General features: G+C 41.1%; 1 protein-coding gene across 1 annotated transcript in view; it reads right to left on the bottom strand.

Annotated features, from left to right (window-relative positions):
• Positions 1 to 19,810: 19,810 nt before the first annotated feature.
• LOC111930828 (uncharacterized) overlaps positions 19,811 to 20,889 on the bottom strand; it is a 51,202-nt gene continuing 50,123 nt past the window's right edge. The window contains exon 7 of the transcript XR_015287971.1: positions 19,811 to 20,637. The gene's annotated coding sequence lies outside the window, so the exon portion shown is untranslated. The remainder of the gene's footprint in view (positions 20,638 to 20,889) is intronic.

The following is a 20,889-nucleotide window of genomic DNA, read 5'->3' as shown; positions in this document are numbered from 1 at the left end:
ATGAGATTTGAATATGATATAAATCTTAGAAATGAAAGAGACAGTAAGAGAAATGCATATTGAATGTATTTCAAATCTCACAGTTTCTTTTTCAATGTCATGATTTGATAATGGTCTGGCTTGAACTTTCTAAATGTTTGTGTTTGGCAATGCTCAATTCCATCGATAATATATTAAAATTCATAGCAGAATTTCTGAGCATCTGGAGAGATGGGGTTTCCTCCAAACATCTATCCCCCTGCACATTCTGACACTGGCAAAACCTGTAAGATCTTTTGTAGTAGCACCCACTTGTCACTCCCTACTCAGTCCTGACATACCCAAAACTTGGGTGGGTGTTGCTCATGTGTTTCCTGACAAATCTTTTCATAAAGAAACAATAATTTTTTCAGGCTTGAAAGAAAATCCAAAACTAGGAAACATTTCCATTTTTCTAACATTTTGCTGCATAGGTTTGGTGGAGCTTAATGACTTACATGTATCTGCTCAAAGTATCGTGGAAGTCATCCAAACCTGCTCATAGCAGTCACCTTCAGAATCTCTCTATACAAGATTCTAATTAAATTATTTAGTAAGTTTGACCATATTTTTGTCAGAAATGTGCTGCCTGTTGGCCTTGCCAGTTAAGGGAAACAGAGTTGGAGTAGAGCATCACTCCACTGTCTCAGATGATTCTTGCTCAGTGGGCCTCAGCAATGACAAGAGAAGAAGCTTTTCCAAGCTTCTTCTCCGTGCATGTGCACACATTCATACAGCTAGAGAGTCTGTGCTTGTGTGATTCTTTATTCCTGTTAAATGCTTTCATTCTCTGTATGGTCCTGTTTTTCATTTCAGATTCTAAGTTGATTCTTAACATACAAATCTTCAATGTTTATTGCATAGCCCCATCTTAAAATCATAATGCTCTTGCTTTGCTGTAGGTTTCATAGAATTAATTGCTTTGTTTTTCATTACCAATAGAAGGTAGAATCAATAAACCTCTATGTCATTCAGTCTATATATCATTTTATTAGAAACGTCTGTGTGGAAGGAACTGCATCTCCAGGCTGAAAATGTTCTATTTAAAAGGTTGCACTGGGACAATGAGTAAAACTAATATTTTAATGGATGACATCTATATTGTTTAACCAGTGTAACTGATGTTTCTGTTACTAATCTAAATTCTGAAGCCCAGCAGAAGAAGGCAAGTGTGTTGCATTATGTAAATGATGTATAAGGTTCACATTGTCGAGAATAAAAACCCCTGAAATAGATATTGAATTGCAAACCCCAAGGCAAGGATCACCAGCTGTCTTTCAGCTCCATAAAAGACCTGCTAACAGGAGCAGTTCATATAACTCTCAGCACTACTATCACTTCTTAACTCTTCCAGTGCATGAATCCCCTATTGAACAGAAATAAAAAAAGTTAGTATTTTAAAGTCTCTGTTTCTTTTAAATAGAAAAGTAGGATGTTTTTGTAAATCTGTGGGGGTTTTATGGTTATTAAGCTAATACACTTTAGGCCACATTACACATTTGGTCACATTAGTAACTGAAAAATTCAAATAGAACAAGAATGTGTTATCATAGTTGATCTGCAATACTTCAGGTGTGTGAGACATGGTGCATCTCACTATTATTTAGCCCTCTGAGGTATACTAGGATCCTCATAGAAGACACAGTCCTTGATAAATAGCAAGTGATTACCATCTCAAGCTCTGGTCCCTCAATTTACTATAGGAGCAGTACTTCCATCTGTGCAGAGCCTTATCTGCTTCAAGGTTTCAGTCACATAAAGAGCTGTCTGCAGGAGGATGCCTGGCTTCAATAGCTCCTTGTTCTCTTGTAGATCCCTATCTGGGCAGAGCTTCTTCTGTGCTCAGGGCCTGCAGACTAAACCAGGATACAATTGGCAAACATTGTTCTGCCCAGGGATCTGGGAGTTGCTGCGGGGAGGTGGGTGCATGCATGTTCTGGTGGTTGTGGTTGTGCATCCTCCCTCACTGCAAAAAGGAGGAGTGCAGGCTTTTTGTCACAATCAGCTTGAGTTCCATTTTTGAAGAAATAGTGTACTGTATTTAATGAGGACCCATGTAATCAGGACACCTGCATTCTCGGTATGTTGCCCAGGGAACCAATTTACCCTAATGACAGTGAATGACATTTGCTGCTGCATAGACTGTGCTTAATTTAAACAATAGTGCACTAGCAATATTTAACTTTATGCGGATGTATTGGGTTCAAGCCAGAGGATTAAGTAACATTTAACTAGGTGTTAAATGGGTAATAATAAAATAATACTTGGACTTATGTAAGGCCAATATATTCTACCTAGGAATCTCTCAGTGTTAAAGAAATATTAAGGTACTATAACTCAGAGTATCTGTTTTGAAATGGAAATAATTTTTTCTCATTTTTCAGAGGTGCACAGAGAAACTGGGTTTGTCTAGTGTGTCCTCAGTTTGAAATTCAGTAATGTATTGATGCTAGTTGTGGATGGATTTGTGAGTGAAGTATTTCATTCATTCGCAGTTTGTGAATCTGGGATTGATTTGGGCCCCATACTTGAATTTCATAACCTTCTCTTCACTGTCTTAGTTATGCAACAAACCTCCCTTTTTCCTATTAAATCAAAAGCTCCTGGAATGATGTAAATTTGACACTGTTCTCCACTAACAGTGAGAACCAGATGAAACCGGAAAAATACTGGTGTAATATGCAGTTATAGAACGAAGTTTCAGTTTGGCTCAATTTCCAACACCATTAAGACGTCAGAGCCTGGAGACAGTGGACTCTTGGTGAATAAAGGAAGACGGTTTAGAAGTCAGAAATGTGATTCTTCATTATAATTATTGGATTTAACTGTACCATACAAACCATTGTGAAGGCTGCTGTGTACAAGAAGCTAATATCATGATCTAGATCCCTGTAAAATTCTAGACTATTTAACTCTGGAGACTTGAACTTGTCAGAGAGATGGGTCATGCTCTGCCTGCAACTCCAGCTGTAAACTTCCTTGCAAGTGTGATTTCAATTGCCTTCATATCAAGCAATGAGGGCCCAGCTCTTGCAGTCCAGCTCTTTAATATGGACTGCAGCTGCTACAGCAGATAAACATCTGCAAAGAGATAAGAAAGGTAAAAATACAGGCAGAATTTTGTATCATGATTGTTGCGAGAGGGTCATTAGTAGCTCAAGGGTTCTAGATGAGAAAGAGCAAGCATGGAAAGGGATAGAATTTTAAAAGGGAAAGGGTAGTGTGGAAACTGGGGTCCGTTGACCAATAAATAATTGCAATACACTTCTCAGATAAGTATATCCTGCTTGCTGCGTCTCTTTGTGCTTGGCTAATGCTGCTCAAACAAGTTATATCAGCACCTTTAAGGCATCTCTAGCTCATCTCTGTTTTATTTAGACAGCATTACTCTGCTTGTGGAAAACCTGTTGAATTGACTGGAAAGTTTGTTGGAAAAAAAGCTTCTATTTATATCTGATTTCATTCAGGTTTGCTCTTTCATGCCTTCATAAATGCTACGGTTCTTAGATTACCAGTGATTACTTCACAGGAATTAGGGATACCTCCACTATAGTGGTCTTAGAATCAGAATCATTAAGGTTGGAAAAGATCTCCAAGATCATGGAGTACAACCTCTGGCTGAACAGCACCAGGTCCACTAGGATGCAGCACTGAGTGCCACCTTCAGCTATTTCTTGAACATTTCCAGGGATGATGATCCCACTACCTTCCAAGGCAGGACATTAAAATGTTTAACCACCTTTTAGGTGGAGAAATTCTTCCAGATGTCCAACCTGAATCTCCCCTAGCACAATTTGAAGCCATTTCCTTTTGCCTTTATTCTGATATTAATTAATGTGAGTAAAAGCTAGTATCCTGCCTAAACCAGGATCAGAAGGGACTTGGATACTACATTTTCTTTCTATGTAACCAGCATATGAATGATGTGTTCATACATATTTATATGCACATAAATATATATACTGATGAATATTAATTAATATTACACATTCACATATATGTATATAAAATTATTATATTTATATATAAATGTATATGAATATATAACATTCACATAAATGTTGTTAAATATATGGAAATACAAAGTTTCCACAAAGTTTCCAAAGTTTCACAAAGTTAGTGATACTTAAAACTTTGTGTTTACACCAAGATTATGGGCATATAAACCTCTTGTGATGTTAAAATATTGTCAAACTGGAACATTGCAGCAAGTATTTTATGTCTAGATTTTTTAGTTATGTTTTACTTTCTAAAGAACAAATTATCTGATTGTGCTCTGCCCTAATTTTGGAAAACAGACTCCTCAGCTGTTAGACTGGCAGGAGGTTTGTGGCATATCAAATGGAAATAGAGTCTCTTAAACTTTTTTGCAGAGTGAATATTGATTATAAGGTTGGAACAGCTAACAAAAACATATTGTATTATGAAGAAATCCTTGGGAAGATAAGCAATAGAATTTTGTGCCTTTAGTGGCAGCAAAGAGCACCAGAAAACTTAGTTTTAGCTTGTTTGTCACATTTTATGTGGTTTATTTAGTTTGGGGGTTTTTCCCCTTCATAATGTGAGGATGAGATGTGTTGCATCCTTCGTCTTCTGTAGATTTTAGGTGTATTATTTGTTTGATTGCATTGGTTGTTTGATAATTTTGGGGTTTTTTGTGGGGGTTTTTTGGGGTTTTTTTGTTTTTCTTTTGATTGTTTGTTGTTGTTTTCTTGTGGTTTTTTTTTTTTATCTTCAGAAACAGCTTTAGGCAGTGTACTTACAGGTAGTTCATATTTTGCAAATGGTGACTGGTTATTTCAGCTCATGTGTTTTGGTTTGGTTTAGAGTGTGAATTGATAAGGCATTTTGCCAGGCATAGCTGCTTTCTTGTACTACAGAAAAAAACCCCTTGGGCTGGGTGCAAGAATAGTACAGCCTCAAAGTGAAAAGAATTAACTTCTTATGGGCAAGAATCCCATTGACTTTAGTGAGTGGAAGCTAAGTCATCAGATTTGGAAAATGTATTTACACTGGGTTCTGTCTATGTCCAAGCAAACAGTGGGTCTATATAGGGGAATCTGGAAGAAATCAGCTGAAAGGGAATTCTTCCTTCTACAAAAGAAAACCAGCACAGCCTGTCAGAAGATGAAGTAGTTAAATAACTTATGATCTGGGATATCATTTTCCTTACATGACAGGATAACTATGAGAACTGTATTTCCTTGCAGTGATGGATCCAAGACTGTTTCCCTGGTGACTTCTGTCATACATCAATACATCATACACTCCCTTGCATGAACCAGTGATTACCAGAGTCCTTGTTCCTTCATGGAGAGCAGAGTAGAAGCTTGTGCTGTAATGCTTACCCATGATTTAAGCTAGAAATTTGTGTGTAAACCGTTATTGTACCTTACTAAGTCTGCTACAAATACAAAAAATAGAACATTTTAATCTGTATGAAACATTAGTACAGCAAAAACCACTTTGCAAAAGTGAACAAAAAGTAAAGATCGGTGTGATGGATTAGCATTTAAGAAAACAAAGAGAAAGACTTAAGGAAGTTAAAACTGCTGGCGGCTGATGGGAGTTTTTCTCCCAGCCAACAACTGGCCGTTTCTAAGAATTGACAGCAATTTTTACCATTGAAAAGTGAGATCAACCTGTGAACACCACCTTAAGACCTAAGCCTGGAAATTTCTTTGTCGCTTTGTTTCCTGGCTGTGAAAGGTAACAGAGCTCCAGCTGGCCTCCCGTTCCTCTGCCCAGGCCATGCGGCCCGGGCAGGGGCTGGGCTGGGCCTGCTGCGGCTCCCGGCCGGGAGATGGGGCCTGTGGGGCTTCTCCTGGGTTCTGACTGGACCAGGCCGGTCCCTGGCTCGGCTGCAGTTTCTGCTGTGACTGAATTCACCAGAGACTGCCGAGTAAAGAAAGGAAAAAGCTCTTGACCTGCGGCAGGCTGAGACAGTGACCACACTCTGCAGAGCAGCCATGAAGAATCTTCCATCACAGACAACTCCAGCTGCTGCTCCAGCAGAGATCACAGAACCATCTACAAAGCCTGGGCAAGATTTTAACCCTTTCACTACCCAGATGAGACTTGCAGATTAATCCTTTTTTTGTCCAGAGAGAGAAAGAGAGAGTAATCAACATGTAAAGAGACTTTATAAACTATCAGAGACAGTAAAGAAAAGAATTAAGCTTCAGAAGAGGTAGAGAATAAGGAGATGCTTCAATAAGCTGAAATATTTTTCTGTCAAAGCTATGGAGATGGACAACAGTGTTCTGAAAAAAACTCCTTTAATTCATGACAGAGTATATAGGGAAGAATAGAGTAATTCAAAGTGTGGATTTTGAACAAAAAGTAAAGTAGTTGTGATACAGTGAGGTGCTGGGACTGAGAGAGAGAAGTAATAGTTGAAGATTTGTAGCTTTGTAGAGGCAAAGAGAAAACTTCTGTTTCCAGAGAGGCTCACAGAGACAAATGAAGAGAACTTTTGCCTTTGAATAACTCATCCTTAAAATGACATCCCTAGACTCATTGACCCACAACACACCTCAGAGTGATGTGAAATGGGAGGAGTAAACTGATGACAGATTTTCGGGCAGCTGACATCAGAGAAATAGAAAGCTATGAAGAAAATTAGTTTTCTTGTGAGAAACTCCATAGATTAGCAGAAAAAGACTTCTGTTTCTCTACAAAGACTGATCAGAAGACTCGAGCAAGAATTGGGACTGTTTTAAACACCAAAATTTTTTGTCTCTATGTTGTCATGTGAGCAAGAGAATGGTTGGGTAGTGGAGGAGAAAAGGGTGTTGTGGAAGTTTTATTCTAGTTTTCTTATTCTTATAGTTTTTGTTAATAAACTTTCTTTATTCCTTTTAAGTTTTAAGCCTGTTTTGCTCTTTTTCTAATCCACATCACACAGCAAGAAATAAGTTTTCTAGTAATTTTTTAGTTACTGCTTTAAAACCACGACAATTGGTTAATTCCAATGGGGATGAGGTTTGGTAGTCAAACATTGGGTACACTTTTTTAATGCATCTCCCTAGAGATGAAAACAAATGTTAAATTCCTGACTGAAGTTGATATATGCATCTCTAGCCTGCTTTGCTCCATGACATTATATCTATAGGTAAACATGTGCAACATTTAATAGATAATTTAAATACTATATAAATATGCATAATATATAAAATGACATACTGCTGCATAAAATATAATAATATTTTATACAACTATATACAATATATCTAACACTGTGTATAAATAAACAAGAGAAGTAATTTTGAGGATGACCTACCACTCAAGTTTGATGTGTTGAAAACAATAATTGAAACAATAGTTGTAGCTGTACCAGGAAACAACTTTGAATCAATATATTAGCAGTGTGCGTGACTGATCCTTTACTCCTTAAAAGGATTTCTTCATTTGTCCAGAAACAGCTCTTCAGAGCTTCCTCCAGAAGCTGAATTAATATCCTACTTCAAGGCTTGATGTATGAGGGGTTTCCTGGGAAGATGTTTGCTCTATGAGTTTGTACATCAGATCTTGGGAGGTTAAGAGAGTGTGGGATTAGTCACTCTTCTACTGATTGATGGGATAGGTCTCTCTATGATTTCATTAAATCTTTCTATTCCTTACACCTAAAGGGGTGTTATGGCTCACCTTGCTGATTAATAGCCGTTTTTTCCTGATGGACAGAAGTCGGTGATTAGTGCAATAGAGGGTTGCAGGTGTATTCAAGTTTGCTTTTCCAAAAACTGTGAAAAAAATTGTATTTGCAGATGAAATAAATGGAAAACCCCTTTGTGTTACAGAACATAATTTAGTAAGTCGTAGCACACCTTTGGTTCATGAGAATGGGGGTTCTGCCAAGATCAACAGCAAGGCTCCCATTGCCTGCACAAAGTATCATATGCTGTTTTATAATAGGAAGAGGAGTTGACAAGTGTCAGCCTGGGGTTTTAACAAGTTTGTGTGGTCCCCACAAGGGAACTGTGTGACAGGTTCAGAGTTTGTGCCAATAACAGGAACAAGTGGAAAGAGTAGGTGATGGCGGGGGTGGAAATAAACATATGACTAAGCAGTGAGATCCTGTTCTTTCATCTGATTCTTAAGGCAAAGTGTCAAGGGAGAAAAGACAAAAGTGAATAAGAGGATGATGTTTTCTCTGTTTATATTAAGTGTATTTCTCCCACATGAGTGATAATCCTGAGTCCTGGCAAAGAGCAAAGCTGTTTTCCTTCTGTCTCTGCTTTGTGAGGTCTTAGGAAATGTTTTCCTCCTGGCATCATTTTCTCTATGGTGGTACATGCTAGCACACTCTTCCAGCAATTTATAGGCAAGTTAAGACAGAAGGTATAACACTCTTGTTCACAATGACAGGGAATAGGGATTTCTTTGGCTGTGCTGTGCAACAGATAATCTCCTGATATTCTACTTGGATTTCTGGAGCTCATTCAGCCCTGAATCTGTAGACATGGGTAGAAGCACTGCTTGTTGTCTCTGCTATGCAGTATCACCTCCATAAATTCATCTGCATTTGAAATATTTTTTTTTTAAAATATGAATTCTTTGCAAAGATTAAGAAAGAAACCCTAATGCTTATAATAGATATTAAAAAAACAAGCCCACAACTTTAAGGAACAGTGAGGAAATTTGTAATTAAAAATCCAGGTAGTTATTTCCACTTTGAGGTATGTGTGATTCAGTATAATATTAAGAAATACAACAGAATTAATGTCTAAGTCTAAGATCTGTCTGAAACTTAGGATAGAGTCCTTACTCCCTCCAAATGTGGTTAAATAGTATTATTCATTCGAGAACTCCATGCAGTTTGATTTCCAGGATCATTTTGGTTTGGAGTGAGACTGTCCTTTTTGCTCTTCCTGCCCAGGTAGCATTCCAAGTCTCTGAGAGGAACTGTTGTAGTATGTTTATTCAGTTCTGTTAAAATTGTTAGTGTTTTGTCTGTTTGGTATGTTCCTGGTTCTCCCCCATTTACTGCTTTGGTTGGTTCCATTTGTCTGTTATGTAAACCCCTCCCAGTTTTCCTGAATGTTCCCCGTCAATCACCTTTACCCTGCCCCATCTCCCCATCCATCATCGTAAACCCCACCTCTCCTTCCAGCTCCTTCTATGTAGATCATCTCTTCCTTGACATGTTATTGGTTGTTATGTTATGTTCCCGCCTTCTTTGTATCCCCGTTGGTCCCTGACATTGTAACCTCCTCCCCTTACCCCACCCTCTGTGAGCTCCCATTGGACCCTGGACTGTGCCCGCCCCTGAGGTAAAACCCAGTGCACAGAGGTGCTCTGGGCTCTCTTCGGTCCTGATTTTTCCCAGCTGAGACCCTTGTGCTCATCCCCTCTCCTGAATAAACCTGTAACTGGGAAGTACAGCCGAGTGAGTCTCCTCCATCCTTTTGCCACCACCCACGACGCCTGATTTGGCAGAGCCCAGCAGGATTCGGTGCTCTGAAGGTTCTGCAGTGGGATTGCCTTTCCCCTGCAGTTCCCCACTCCTGGCGACTGCCCGTGCCGGAGTGGCACCGTAGAGTTAGCCTGGAGCTCCGGTGCGGCCAAGAGCAGCGTCAAGGAACAGAGGGACATCTCCAGTTGTCCCTTTCTGTTGTCTTCTTTCTGAAAGAAGAAAGAAAATTCATGAAACTTTAAAGATTAGTTTTAAGGGTTTTCTTCAACTGTGTTAATGTAAGTAACTGAGAGACCTTTCTGATAGTGGAGAGAAAAGGGAGGGAGGAGCAGTAATCTAACAATCGTACAAAGGCTATTTATTCTATAAGAAAACCCCAAGAACAAGAGATGGGAGAAAAAAGTGAGCGTAGGAAAAAGAATAAAGCTGCATGTATAGTATTAAGAAAAATAATTTTTTTCATGAAAAGCTGCACATAAATGAACTTGCAGCTCATATTCATGGTAGAGAATTTTTGGTTAAAAAGATTGACATTTTAATAAACTGATCTTAATTAACACTACTTTGAAATTCTGAGTTGTATGCTCCCTATTTCAAAACACTAGAACCAGTGGCGTTTTAAATAATTTGCTGCTTGTGGGTGATCTCTTTTTTGAAACAAACCCAGACCCTCCAGTCACAATTTATTTTTTATTTCAAAAATGATTTTTACTAGCAAATTTTGCTTTGGTTCAAGAGAATTATAAATCATTATTACACAGCCAGACACTTCAAACATTTTGTAAGAGCTTTGTGACCAATGAAGCATCAAAGGCAATGTTGAAATCCGTGATTACAGCATGGGTGCACGTCCATTCATTAATATATTAAAGTTCAGGACTCTAATGTTATTAATAGGATTTCCAGATCGTGGTGTATTTCTCTCTCAGAAAAGGTGGCTCTTCCTGTCACACAAAGCAAGAAGATTGTTCTTCATTAATGTCAATTTGTGGAAACTTTTTTTTTTTGTAGACAATTTAGGGCTGAAGAACTGAGATTTCTTAGTAGCTTTTGGCTGTTACTATTCAACAAAAATAGATTTATCTTTTATTTCCCCTTCTATCTCTACCACATTGTACTGTTGGTAATGTAGGGGTGGAAGGGAAGGCAGGCAATTTTCTATAGATACTTTTCTTGACCCTTCATTTCTGACACCGAATTACACTCAATGATCATGATTCTTTATTGAGCTCTCACTCTAATAAGCTCTTGGAGACATATTTAGTATGGAACAATATGTTTTGGAATGTACTTCAAACCTGAGATAGCCCTTAAAGGTCCTGCTGGGTTCAGATCTCTATTGTAGTAGACATTGCATGGATCCATAATAAGTGATGGCCCCTGCCCTTCAGCACTTACAACCCATGCAAATGAGTGGATGAACAGAATAAATTAATTGTTGCCTGAATTTTACTGCTGGGGAATGAAGACTCAAAGACTGAATGACATGTTTAAATAGTGCATCAAGTCTGTAGAACTGGGAAGTGACTGATTCTTTCTTTTAAGAGCCCATCTAGTTATTTCTTCTCAGATGTGAGTGTGGAACAAAAAAGGATTGATGTACACCAAAATTCAAAGAATTTTTGGTATTGTATGATATTTGAGGAGATACAATAAAAGACACACTAGTTTTTGTGCCAACACAAAACTGCTGATGTCAGGTGTTATTCCAGGGACCCAGGCAGGTTTTGAAAGTTGCGACTTGCTCACTCAACAGAATTCAGTGTTCTGTTCTCCTTTTGCAGTAATTGTTTAATGGGTGCAGGTGTTTTTCAAAACTAACTTCTTCCTACCAGCAGAAATTTCCCTCCTTCTAAGCAGAAGCAGATTCTCCAGTCTCATTTAATTACCTTCTTTCACCATCTTAATTTTTTTCTTGCTTCTGTCAAACACCCAGGATAGATTTTTTTTTTTTTTTTCTTTTTTTTTTTTTTTTTAATTAGGTGTTTCTCTTCTGGTTGTCAAGTTGTGGTACCACTTCTGTCTCTGGAAATAAAATTTCACCCAAAAGCTAAAACCTCAGTAGCCACTGCACCTCCTTCCTGTACATAGAGCAAACATTGCACATATCCTTTTGCTCCCGAATTTCTTAACAGGTGTGAGAGTAGGAAAGTGAAGGATGGTGTAGGGGGCTGCTGAGGAGCTCACCCTCAGGAGAAAGGCCATGGTAGCAGAGGTGCTGCCTTGTGCTAACATGACTGCTTGTGTTCTGGGAAACTCTGGGTTTGGGAGGAAAATCTCAGGTCAGAAGTATTTGTGTCCACAGCTCCTTTGTACAGCCGAGTACTGAAAGTGGAACATCTCCATTGTGGCCTGTCCCTTAACAACTGATTTACTCCTCCAGGAGAAATGGTAGTGATTGGGAAGAGTTGTGAGGTGAAGTTGTTGGAATAAGCATTAAGTTTGGCCAATCACTCTGAAGTCAAAAGGGTTTTGGCAGGTGCCAACTTGGCCGATGTTTGTTTCAGTAGGGAGAGCTCGGGATGTCATGTTGCACCTGGGGTAATTTCTCTCTTTAGATGTACTTTTCCTGTGGGTAAGGTAGGCTAGAGCTGGTTGTGAAGGTAATGACACAGATGGCTTGCCATTCTAGTTATATCCCTGAAAAGGGAAGCACAAGAAAGGCCTAGTTTAGGCTCTTTTGCTCCATTTCTGAAGCAGTTCCCTGCAAATTAGGAAAAGGCTTATTGCGAGAATGCATGCTTTATGCTAACTGAAATATGGAATGAGTTCTAATACATTTCCTTTGAGTCCTACAGGAGGCTTGAAATTTATTTGCAGAGGAAGAGGCTTTGATCCACATATTTTCATAAGTATTCATAAAGATACAGAATTAGAAGCTCCCCTTTATTCCCCTTTTCATGTGTGCTGGTTTTGAAACACATTTGAAGCTGTGGAATTGATTGAACTTCCAGTGAAGCTTCTTTCCAGAGATTGGTAGACTAAAATGCAGGGTATCACAGGAAGTAAAAATATCTGGAGCAATAGAGTATGGGGGGAATATTGAGATTTACAGACTCTACAGTTCCTTTCTTAAACTACCTACATAAGTACTAGAGCTTTCATGTAAGCATTTCAGAGTCCTTGAAACAGCCTCTTCCTGCTAATCTGTATGTGGAAAAAGGACTGACCCTTCACTGGTTTTTACTCCAAAACTTTATCAAAGAGGTATTGGAATAAAACCCTGTTCACTGATTGTATTTCTTGCATGTATGTCTTTAAGTTGTAAGTTTCCTATTTAAATTAAATAACAAAGCAGATGTTCTGGGTTTTCTGAGTTATCTGATTCTTCAATTTTGGTTTTTTTTTTCTTATTCAGGTTACAGAGCTAGTCAAAACCTTTGAAAAGAGATCCCCTAAAACACACTACACCTTTTCACCTAGCTCTATTTCTAATCTCTATAACTTGCTTAGAACAGAAGTTGTTACTGGAAATAATTCAAATCTCACGATAGGCAGTTTTAAATCTACTACCTAGAATCAAGGATGTTTCAAATCTCAATCAGAAAATTGCACAGAAAGGAAGGAGTGAGGAATGTCATAATGACAAAGGAAGTCTGACCACATCAATGTAGAATGTGTATGTTATCTGACTGTGCTTAAAATAGGTTCCTTAAAATAGAATGAATGGGATATTGCATCTCTAAATCTCTACTTCATATATTCTGTTTGCTCTGCTGTACATCTGGCATTTTATCCTGCTTAAAATATAATTTCTGAGATTAATATTAATTATATTAAACTGATGCAAAAAATAGGCTGTATTTCAAATTGCCTATGTCAGATTCTTAGAGCTTTACCAGAAATTTCTGGTGTCACCCGCTCTAGATGATATGGCATCTTAATGCATCAATTCCTTTGTGTTAGGTGAGAATATTCCATTCTGAATCTCATAGTGCTTAGATGAATACAATGTAAAGTAAATGCCACGATCATGAGGACCATGTATTGGAGCTTATTTGGCTCTGTCACTTCTGCCTGTGACAGGAATGGGTCACACTCCAGGAGCAGGATGACCTGAGGTGTGACTAGGGCACTAAAAGCACTATGGCTTTTTGGCTGTCAGTCTGCGCTCTGAGGAGACAAGGACGAGAGGGAGGTCTTTTGCATGGGATAATAGAGGATTTATTGCTCTGGGGAATCCTGGGGGCAAAAGACAGAAAATGCGAGCGTGCAACAGCTGAAATAGGGAGGCGGTTCAAAGGGAGGGTACAAAGCATCAGCTAATCAGAGATATCCTGGGGAGGGTAAAAGACAGAAACACACTGCAACATCTCCCCATTTTCTATTTAAGGAGAGTTTTGGCATTGAGGAATAGATTCTGATTGGAGAAACATATTTCTCCACTAGGACTGCTGTGTGGATACTGCTACATGATTGACTTCAGCATGGTAAACATTAACTAAAAACATCTGACATGTCATTGAGAAAAAGAACAGTCAGGGATAATCTTACACAATCAATTAGGGAATCGGGTTTTCCAGCTCCTTGGTGCTGGTGCCTCCAGAGGGAAGCCTCAGGTACATCTTTGGTGGACTGGCCTGAACATGGTACGAGCTTGGGGATGTGCAGTTTGACCCACTTTTGAGGGACCCATCTCAACCCAGAGGCCATGGACATGCAAGCGTGTGTGGTATCCCCAACCCCAAGTGATTAACTCAAATGGGCCCTCTACTTCCACTGTCTCAGGACTCTTTATTAAAACTGGGGGGTGTTCTCTCAATTTCAGCTGTGTGTTACTGCTGAAATGCCAAATAACAGGTGGGTTCAGGTGTTCAAATGAGCAGTTTAAAAAATTTATGGTAAACAGTGCCTTACAGAGCTTAATCTGTGGTGGATTGCTGGTGGTATTGCTCTGCTGCTGCTCTAGGACTCTCTTGAGTGACTGATGTGTTTGCTCAATGATGGCTTGGCCTGTGGGGGATTGGGGGATGCCTGTTTTATGGTTTACTCCCCATTCCTGCAGGAACTCCTGGAAAGCCTTGGAGGCATATGTGGGACCATTATCTGCTTTAATCTCTTTAGGGATCCCCAACAGAGAGAAGGCCTGCACTAAGTGTTTTTGTGCAATCTGTGCAATCTGTGAATTTGTGGTCTTCTTCCCTGTGTGGGCAGAAACATAGACCGCTCCAGAGAAAATACCTACTGAAACGTGAACATACGTCAGCCTGCCAAATTGCGGGACATCCATCTGCCACACCTTACAGCTGTTGAGGCCTCTTGGATTGACACTGGCACTCAAGGTTGGTACTGTGTACCTTTGGCAACTGGGACACGTAGCTACGATGACCTTGGCCTGGTCCTGCTTTCGATGGAATTGGTGTACCAGGCCAGGCACATTCTGATGGAATTGTTGATGGGTCAGTTTTGCCTGCTAAAAGATGTCCAGCAGGTTGACCATCTCAGCCAGGACAGCCAGAGCATCTGCTTTTCTCTTCTCCTCCGGGATGAAACCTGGAAAATCAGTGTGTGGCCTCACATGCATCACATAGAAAGGTTGGTCTCGGTGAGAAACAAGATAAACTAATTTTGAGAGTAATTTAAGGAGGTTAGGATTAGAGGCCTCCTTTAAAACAGCATTTTCGGCTCTAGATACTACAACATAGGTTGAATCAGTGACTAGATTAAAAGGTTCAGAAAACCTCTCAAAGGCTCTGACGACTGCATCTAACTCAGTAATTTGAGGGGAGCCTTCAACCTCTTTAACATCTGTCTCCCATTTCTGAGTCTGAGGATCCTTCCAAGTCATCACTGACTTGTGGGATGCTCCGGATGCCTCTGTGAAAATTGTCACAGTATTGAGTGGCCTCCAACTTTGTTTTTCCTTGGGGACTAATTTAAATGCCGAATTAAGTAATTTATGCCTGGGATTATTAATTGCAATTTGTCCTGGGTAGCTATCTAGAGCAAATTGGAGTGTCTCATTTTCCCTAAGTAACTGCTCCAGAACCACTTTTGTTAACTTACCTGATGGTAAGGTAAGTGGTAGAAAGCAAAGTCACACCCCACCAGTTCTCACATTCTTGCCCTGGGCTTCCAGATCAATTGAGCCAGTAACTCTTGTGGCCTGGTGATACTTTTGGACCGCTGGTGACAGAGGAATACCCACTCTATGATCAAGAGTGGATCCCTCTGGCTCTGATCCCACTGGAAAATACAGGCCACGGAGATGTAAGTCTTCCCAAAACAATAAACTTGAATGGCAAGTCTGGCAGGTAGCAATGAGCTTGTTTTGTTGCCATCGCCTCTTGAGCTTTCTCCAGAGCTAGCTTGGCCTCTTGGGTTAGGACTCTAGAACTCAGTTCCTCTCTCCCTTTCAATAAATTGAAAAGTGGGGCTAGATCTTCTGTTGTTAAGCCCAGCCAGGGTCTGACCCAGTTTAAGGACCCACACACCTGGTGGAGATTGGCTAAGGTTTTCAGGTTGTTTCTGATCATGAATTTTTGAGGAGTAATGGTCCATTTGTTAATTTGGAGGCCCAGATACCTCCAAGGGGGCACCCGTTGAACTTTGTCCTTTTGGAGTTCAAATCCTGCAAAAATCAAAACACTGACAATTAGGTCAAGTGCGTGCTGTAGTATATCATCACTGGGGGCACATCATCCATATAGTGCAGGATGATGGTTTCTCTTGCTTTGGCACGCACTGGGGACAGCAATGAAGCAACGTACCACTGGCAGATACTGGGACTGTTTTTCATGCCTTGCGGCAAGGTTCGCTAATGGTAGCGCTTCATTGGAGCTTCTCGATTGATGGAGGGAACTGAGAAGGCAAACCGTGGGGCATCTGCAGGGTCAAGGGGAATCTAGAAGAAACCATCTTTTATATCAATAACTGCCAAATTCCAATTTTGGGGGAGCATTGATGGGGAGGGCATTCCTGGTTGAAGAGACCCCATGTCTTCAATGACTTTGTTAATTTCTCTAAGGTCCTGGATGAGCCACCACTTGTCCTTTCCCAGCTTCCTGATAACAAAGACTGGGGAATTCCAAGGGCTGGTGGTTGGCACAATGTTGCCTTTTGCTAACTGCTCTTCTACAAGTTCATTGAGCATCTTCAATTTTTGTTTATTCAGTGGCCACTGATCTACCCATACTGGGTGTTCTGTTTTCCAGTTCAACTTCTGGGCAGGGTGCTCATCAGCAGCCACTATGAAAAATCCCAAGGGGTTTTTGGGATTTCAGTTTTCACTCCCCACTGGGACATGGTGTCTCTCCCCGCCAGTGGAATCTTAGAGTCTAAAATGAATGGGCGTAAACTGGCCAGTTGTCCATCTGGCCCTTCAATTTGGACAACACTCAGATTGTTTGGCTAATTGGGCACCCCCAATGCCCTGTACTTTACCTATAACGGGTTGCAATTCCCAATGTGACGGCCATCTGGTGGTTGGGATGATCTGCCCCTGTGTCCAGCTGTCACATCTGCCCCTGTGTCCAGCACTACATCGAGGTGAAAGTAATCTTCACCTTGGCTGGAGCCCACACCCCATCCAAGGCTTGTCTTCTCCAATGACTTCAGCCCAGTAGATGCCTGGTGAAGAATCGTCTACTGGCATCTCATGCAGCATCAGAATCGCCTGGGCAATGATTTGGCCCTGTGGCATAAAGAAGGGTGGGTGGACACCACGCGCCATGAGAATGGGCAACTCTGGCTCTGATGTTATTATTGCCGGAGAGATTTCAATCTCCTGGGGTGTGTGATCGGTGTCCCCAGTAACAACATACTTACAGTCCAGTCTGGCAAATAAGTCTTTGTCAAGTGGGTCAACTGACATAACCTGCCTGTCATCTGTATTAAAGAATCTGTTTTGTGTCATGACTAGCTTAAAGGGAGCTTGTGGCTTCCAAACCTTCTCTGGGTCCCCATTCTGACCAGCTTCATTTTTGTCTACACGTGAAGCAGGCCCATGCTTCCCATCTAGTTTTTTGGACGTTGTTGTCTCTCTCCCCCCTGAGAACTTACTGGTTTGTTTTGCAGAAGCTGCCTCTTTGGGCAAACTTTGCTATGTGTCCCTCCTGCCCACAGTTAAAACACCAAAAAGGGTGTTGGTGTATTTTTGGAGTAGGAGTAGCAGCTGTTTTCTCCATTCTGTCTTCTTTTCCTCGAGGCTCTGGGATGATGGCTCTCTTGGTGCAGGCTTCAATGATCAAGTTGAGGGTTGGTGGCGGCTCAAAGGGCAGGCCTAGGATGATCTTCTTGCAAACTTCATTAGCATTTGCTTGGGCTACTTCCATTATTATCTGTTCCTGTAGTTGCCGACTCTCAACCTGCCTGTCCACTTCAACTCAGAGCCTTTCAACAAAATCTATAAAAGCCTCAGAGGGAAACTATTTAATATTCTCATAACTTTGCTTAGGTTCTTTTGTGGCCATAAGAATAAAAGGCCATCTCTGCAGTTCTCTTTACCCATTACTAACACAGGCTGTGGTATTTTTTCAGCCTGCATTCTAACTTGTGACCAATCCCCTTCACCACACAAGTGGTCCATTGAGATATTGTTGTTATCTGCATCAATGGTACAGTCAGGGCTTTGCAAGAGCTCAGGAAGGAGTTCCCGTAATAATCTCTTTCATGTCCTCTCCCACAACAGATGTTCTGTTTGGGTTAGGAGACATACAAACAAATCCCTGATACTGCCAGGAACTAGTGTGTTTGAGGAAAAAGTGGCCTTTAAAAGGCCTTTAAAATACTCACTTTTTCTCCCAAACTCCTTCTTGAGCCTTGCAAAGCTCCTTTTTATGCTGATAATCAAAAAGCTGCTATTTAAGGGTTCTTCGTGTTTGGGTATAGGTAACAGGTGCAGCAAAGGGGATGGTCTTTTGTTCCAGGTTCTGTTTTTTGGTCTCGTGGCTTCCAGTCCCCATGCCAGCATGGGAACTTGAAGCTAGAAGAGAATGAGAGCTGCCAGAGAAGGAGAAGGGAGCAGGGCTGGGACAACAATTGGAATGGGAGTTGCTGTTCACAGGTGACATCATAGGAACAGATGATGTCATGGGAATGGGAGGCGGAGCTGGTGGAAAGGAAGTGGGGGATACCCAGGGAAGGGGTGGAGTTCGGGGAGAGGGGAGGAGAAGAAGGGGCATGGGTAGGGGTGGGGTAGGGGATAGGAAGGGGTTGGAAGGAACAGGGTGAAAGGGATTGTGGGAAGAAGAAGCACAAGGTGAGGGGCAAACCATGTGGCTTCCAGCATCTTGTGTCTCTTGAGGGTCATTCTGAGGGGCAAAGGAGGACTCAGGGAAAACTTGGGAATCTCCTTTGGGGGCATTAACTTGAATTGGAGGATTAACAACTGGGAAAGAGGGGTTTATGAAAAGGTCCTTGACAGCATGGCCATCACTCTCAAGGCAAGGGTGCTGAGAAGGCTGTGGGAGGCCAGGGAGTCAGTAGCTCTCCTGTGCTTCACTGTGGTTTGCCTGGCACAGACTTCCTGATGCAAGGGACAAGGATTTTGGATCGCGGAACAGGGGAGCTGGGGGTGTTGGTTTGAGTCTTTCCTCCACTTTACTTTCTTCAACTAAAAGTGATGAAAAGACATCACTTTTATTTGTCAAAGCTGTTAATTTACTCCCAACTACATCCCAGAAGGATGTATTCCTCAGAGGATATGCTTGGAAAGTGGAAGAAAAGCCATTGAACAAACTTTTTTAACAAACCTTTTGAAAACTTTCTTTTCCCACTCTCCAGGGTACCCAGAATTTGAAAATAAATCCCTTTCTGCTGTGCTGACAATTTTGCACGCATTCTCCTTGATGTTAAGCTGCCGGCACAACAAAAATCCACCCTCCCCTGCAGCAAAAGAAACAGCAAACTAAAGATAAAATTTCCAGGGCCAGTCTCAGGGACAAGGTTACAGCCAATTATTGTTGCCTGTAGGTTTATGGCCCCCTCTCCACCACCCCTGGGGCACAATGCACCATTCCCACAACTTGTGAGCACCCTCAGCCTAACTTGGGGTATACTTAGCCTCCTTTGGTCCACTGGATAGGGGCTGCAAGGAAGTGCTCCTCAGAGAAGTGGTCCTCTGGATGTTAGAGGGTTATCACTTCCTCCCCCAAAGAGCCACCAGAGAAAAACCAGTCTGCTGCACTCAGAGGCAGAGCTTCTTGGACAATATCCACAGTTCGTCCATGGGGTCCATTCACAGGGCCCCACACGTTGGGTGCCAGCTATCACATTGGGCCAGAGCTTATTTGGCTCTATCACTTCGGCCTGCTCCAGGAGTGGGTCACACCCCAGGAGCAGGATGACCCGAGGTGTGACTAGAGTACTTGTTCTATGGCTTTTTGGCTGTCAGTCTGTACTCTGAGGAGGCAAGAACAAGAGGGAGGTCTTTTGCATGGGATAATAGAGGATTTATTGCTCTGGGGAATCTTGGGGGCAAAAGACAGAAAATGCGAGCATGCAACAGCTGAAATAGGGAGGTGGTTCAAAGGGAGGGTACAAAGCATCAGCTGATCAGAGATATCCTGGGGAGGGTAAAAGGCAGGGTTCAGAATATCATCCAATGAGTGGGGGAAAGTTGGGTCACATGGACTAATCAAGCCTCCAAGTTTAGGGGATTTCTGAAGTGGAATTCCAAGCATGCGGTGGGCCTAAAACAGATTGACAGGAGATTCAGGGTAGATTGACAACGTAGGGTGGGAGGGTCTCATTTGGACCAAACCATCAACTTAGGCAATAACAGAACATACCATTAACAAGAAACACACTGCAACAACCATGCAAGAACTTTAAACAGAAATCAGGGCTTTCCTGAGAATGATCACCATTTTCCTATATCTCTCTTTTTTATGTAGGCAGTTAAGGGGAAAATGAGGCACTGACAATGTCTGGTGAAGCCGATCTGCAGTACAGTCAATGGCACATCTCCTGACTTCGGCCTTCTTTACCCTTTCAGTATCTCTTTCTACTTGCAGAAGCACAGCAGTCCGTCTCGTTTACTTATATGTTTTCATTTGTTTTGTTTTTTCCCAAAACAATAAAATATTTAAACACAATAAAAATGTTTATTAGAGGCAAACAGAGCAGTGACTATGTTTAAAAAGGAAACGTACAAAACCACTGTGAACAAATCTTACTCCCAGGTGTTTCCTTGATGCCAGCCATGAAAACTGAAGGAGTATTCATTATAAACTATCAGTTCTTCCAAGATCAAGGGTAGATTCCTGGAGTGAGAAGAACAAAAGAAAAAGTAAAAGGATCTCCTCTTCTGTTACAGATGATTCTGTATATACATATGTTTATGCTGTGCGTGTATGTTTGTGCATATGCATGTGTTGGTTTATACACAGTCTATATAAATCAGTACTGCTATCATCATCTATTGAAAATATTCATAAAAGTGTGCTCTTTGAAATGTGAATATCAAAAGAATTTTTTTCTCCATTGTGAAGTTCCCAGAATAAAACAACTGGAGG

The sequence above is a fragment of the Cyanistes caeruleus genome, chromosome 6 (genome assembly GCF_971803275.1).
Source record: "Cyanistes caeruleus chromosome 6, bCyaCae1.hap1.1, whole genome shotgun sequence".
Lineage (NCBI taxonomy): Eukaryota > Metazoa > Chordata > Aves > Passeriformes > Paridae > Cyanistes > Cyanistes caeruleus.
Note: the sequence above shows the minus strand (reverse complement) of the source record. Positions and strands in the feature narration are given on the sequence as shown.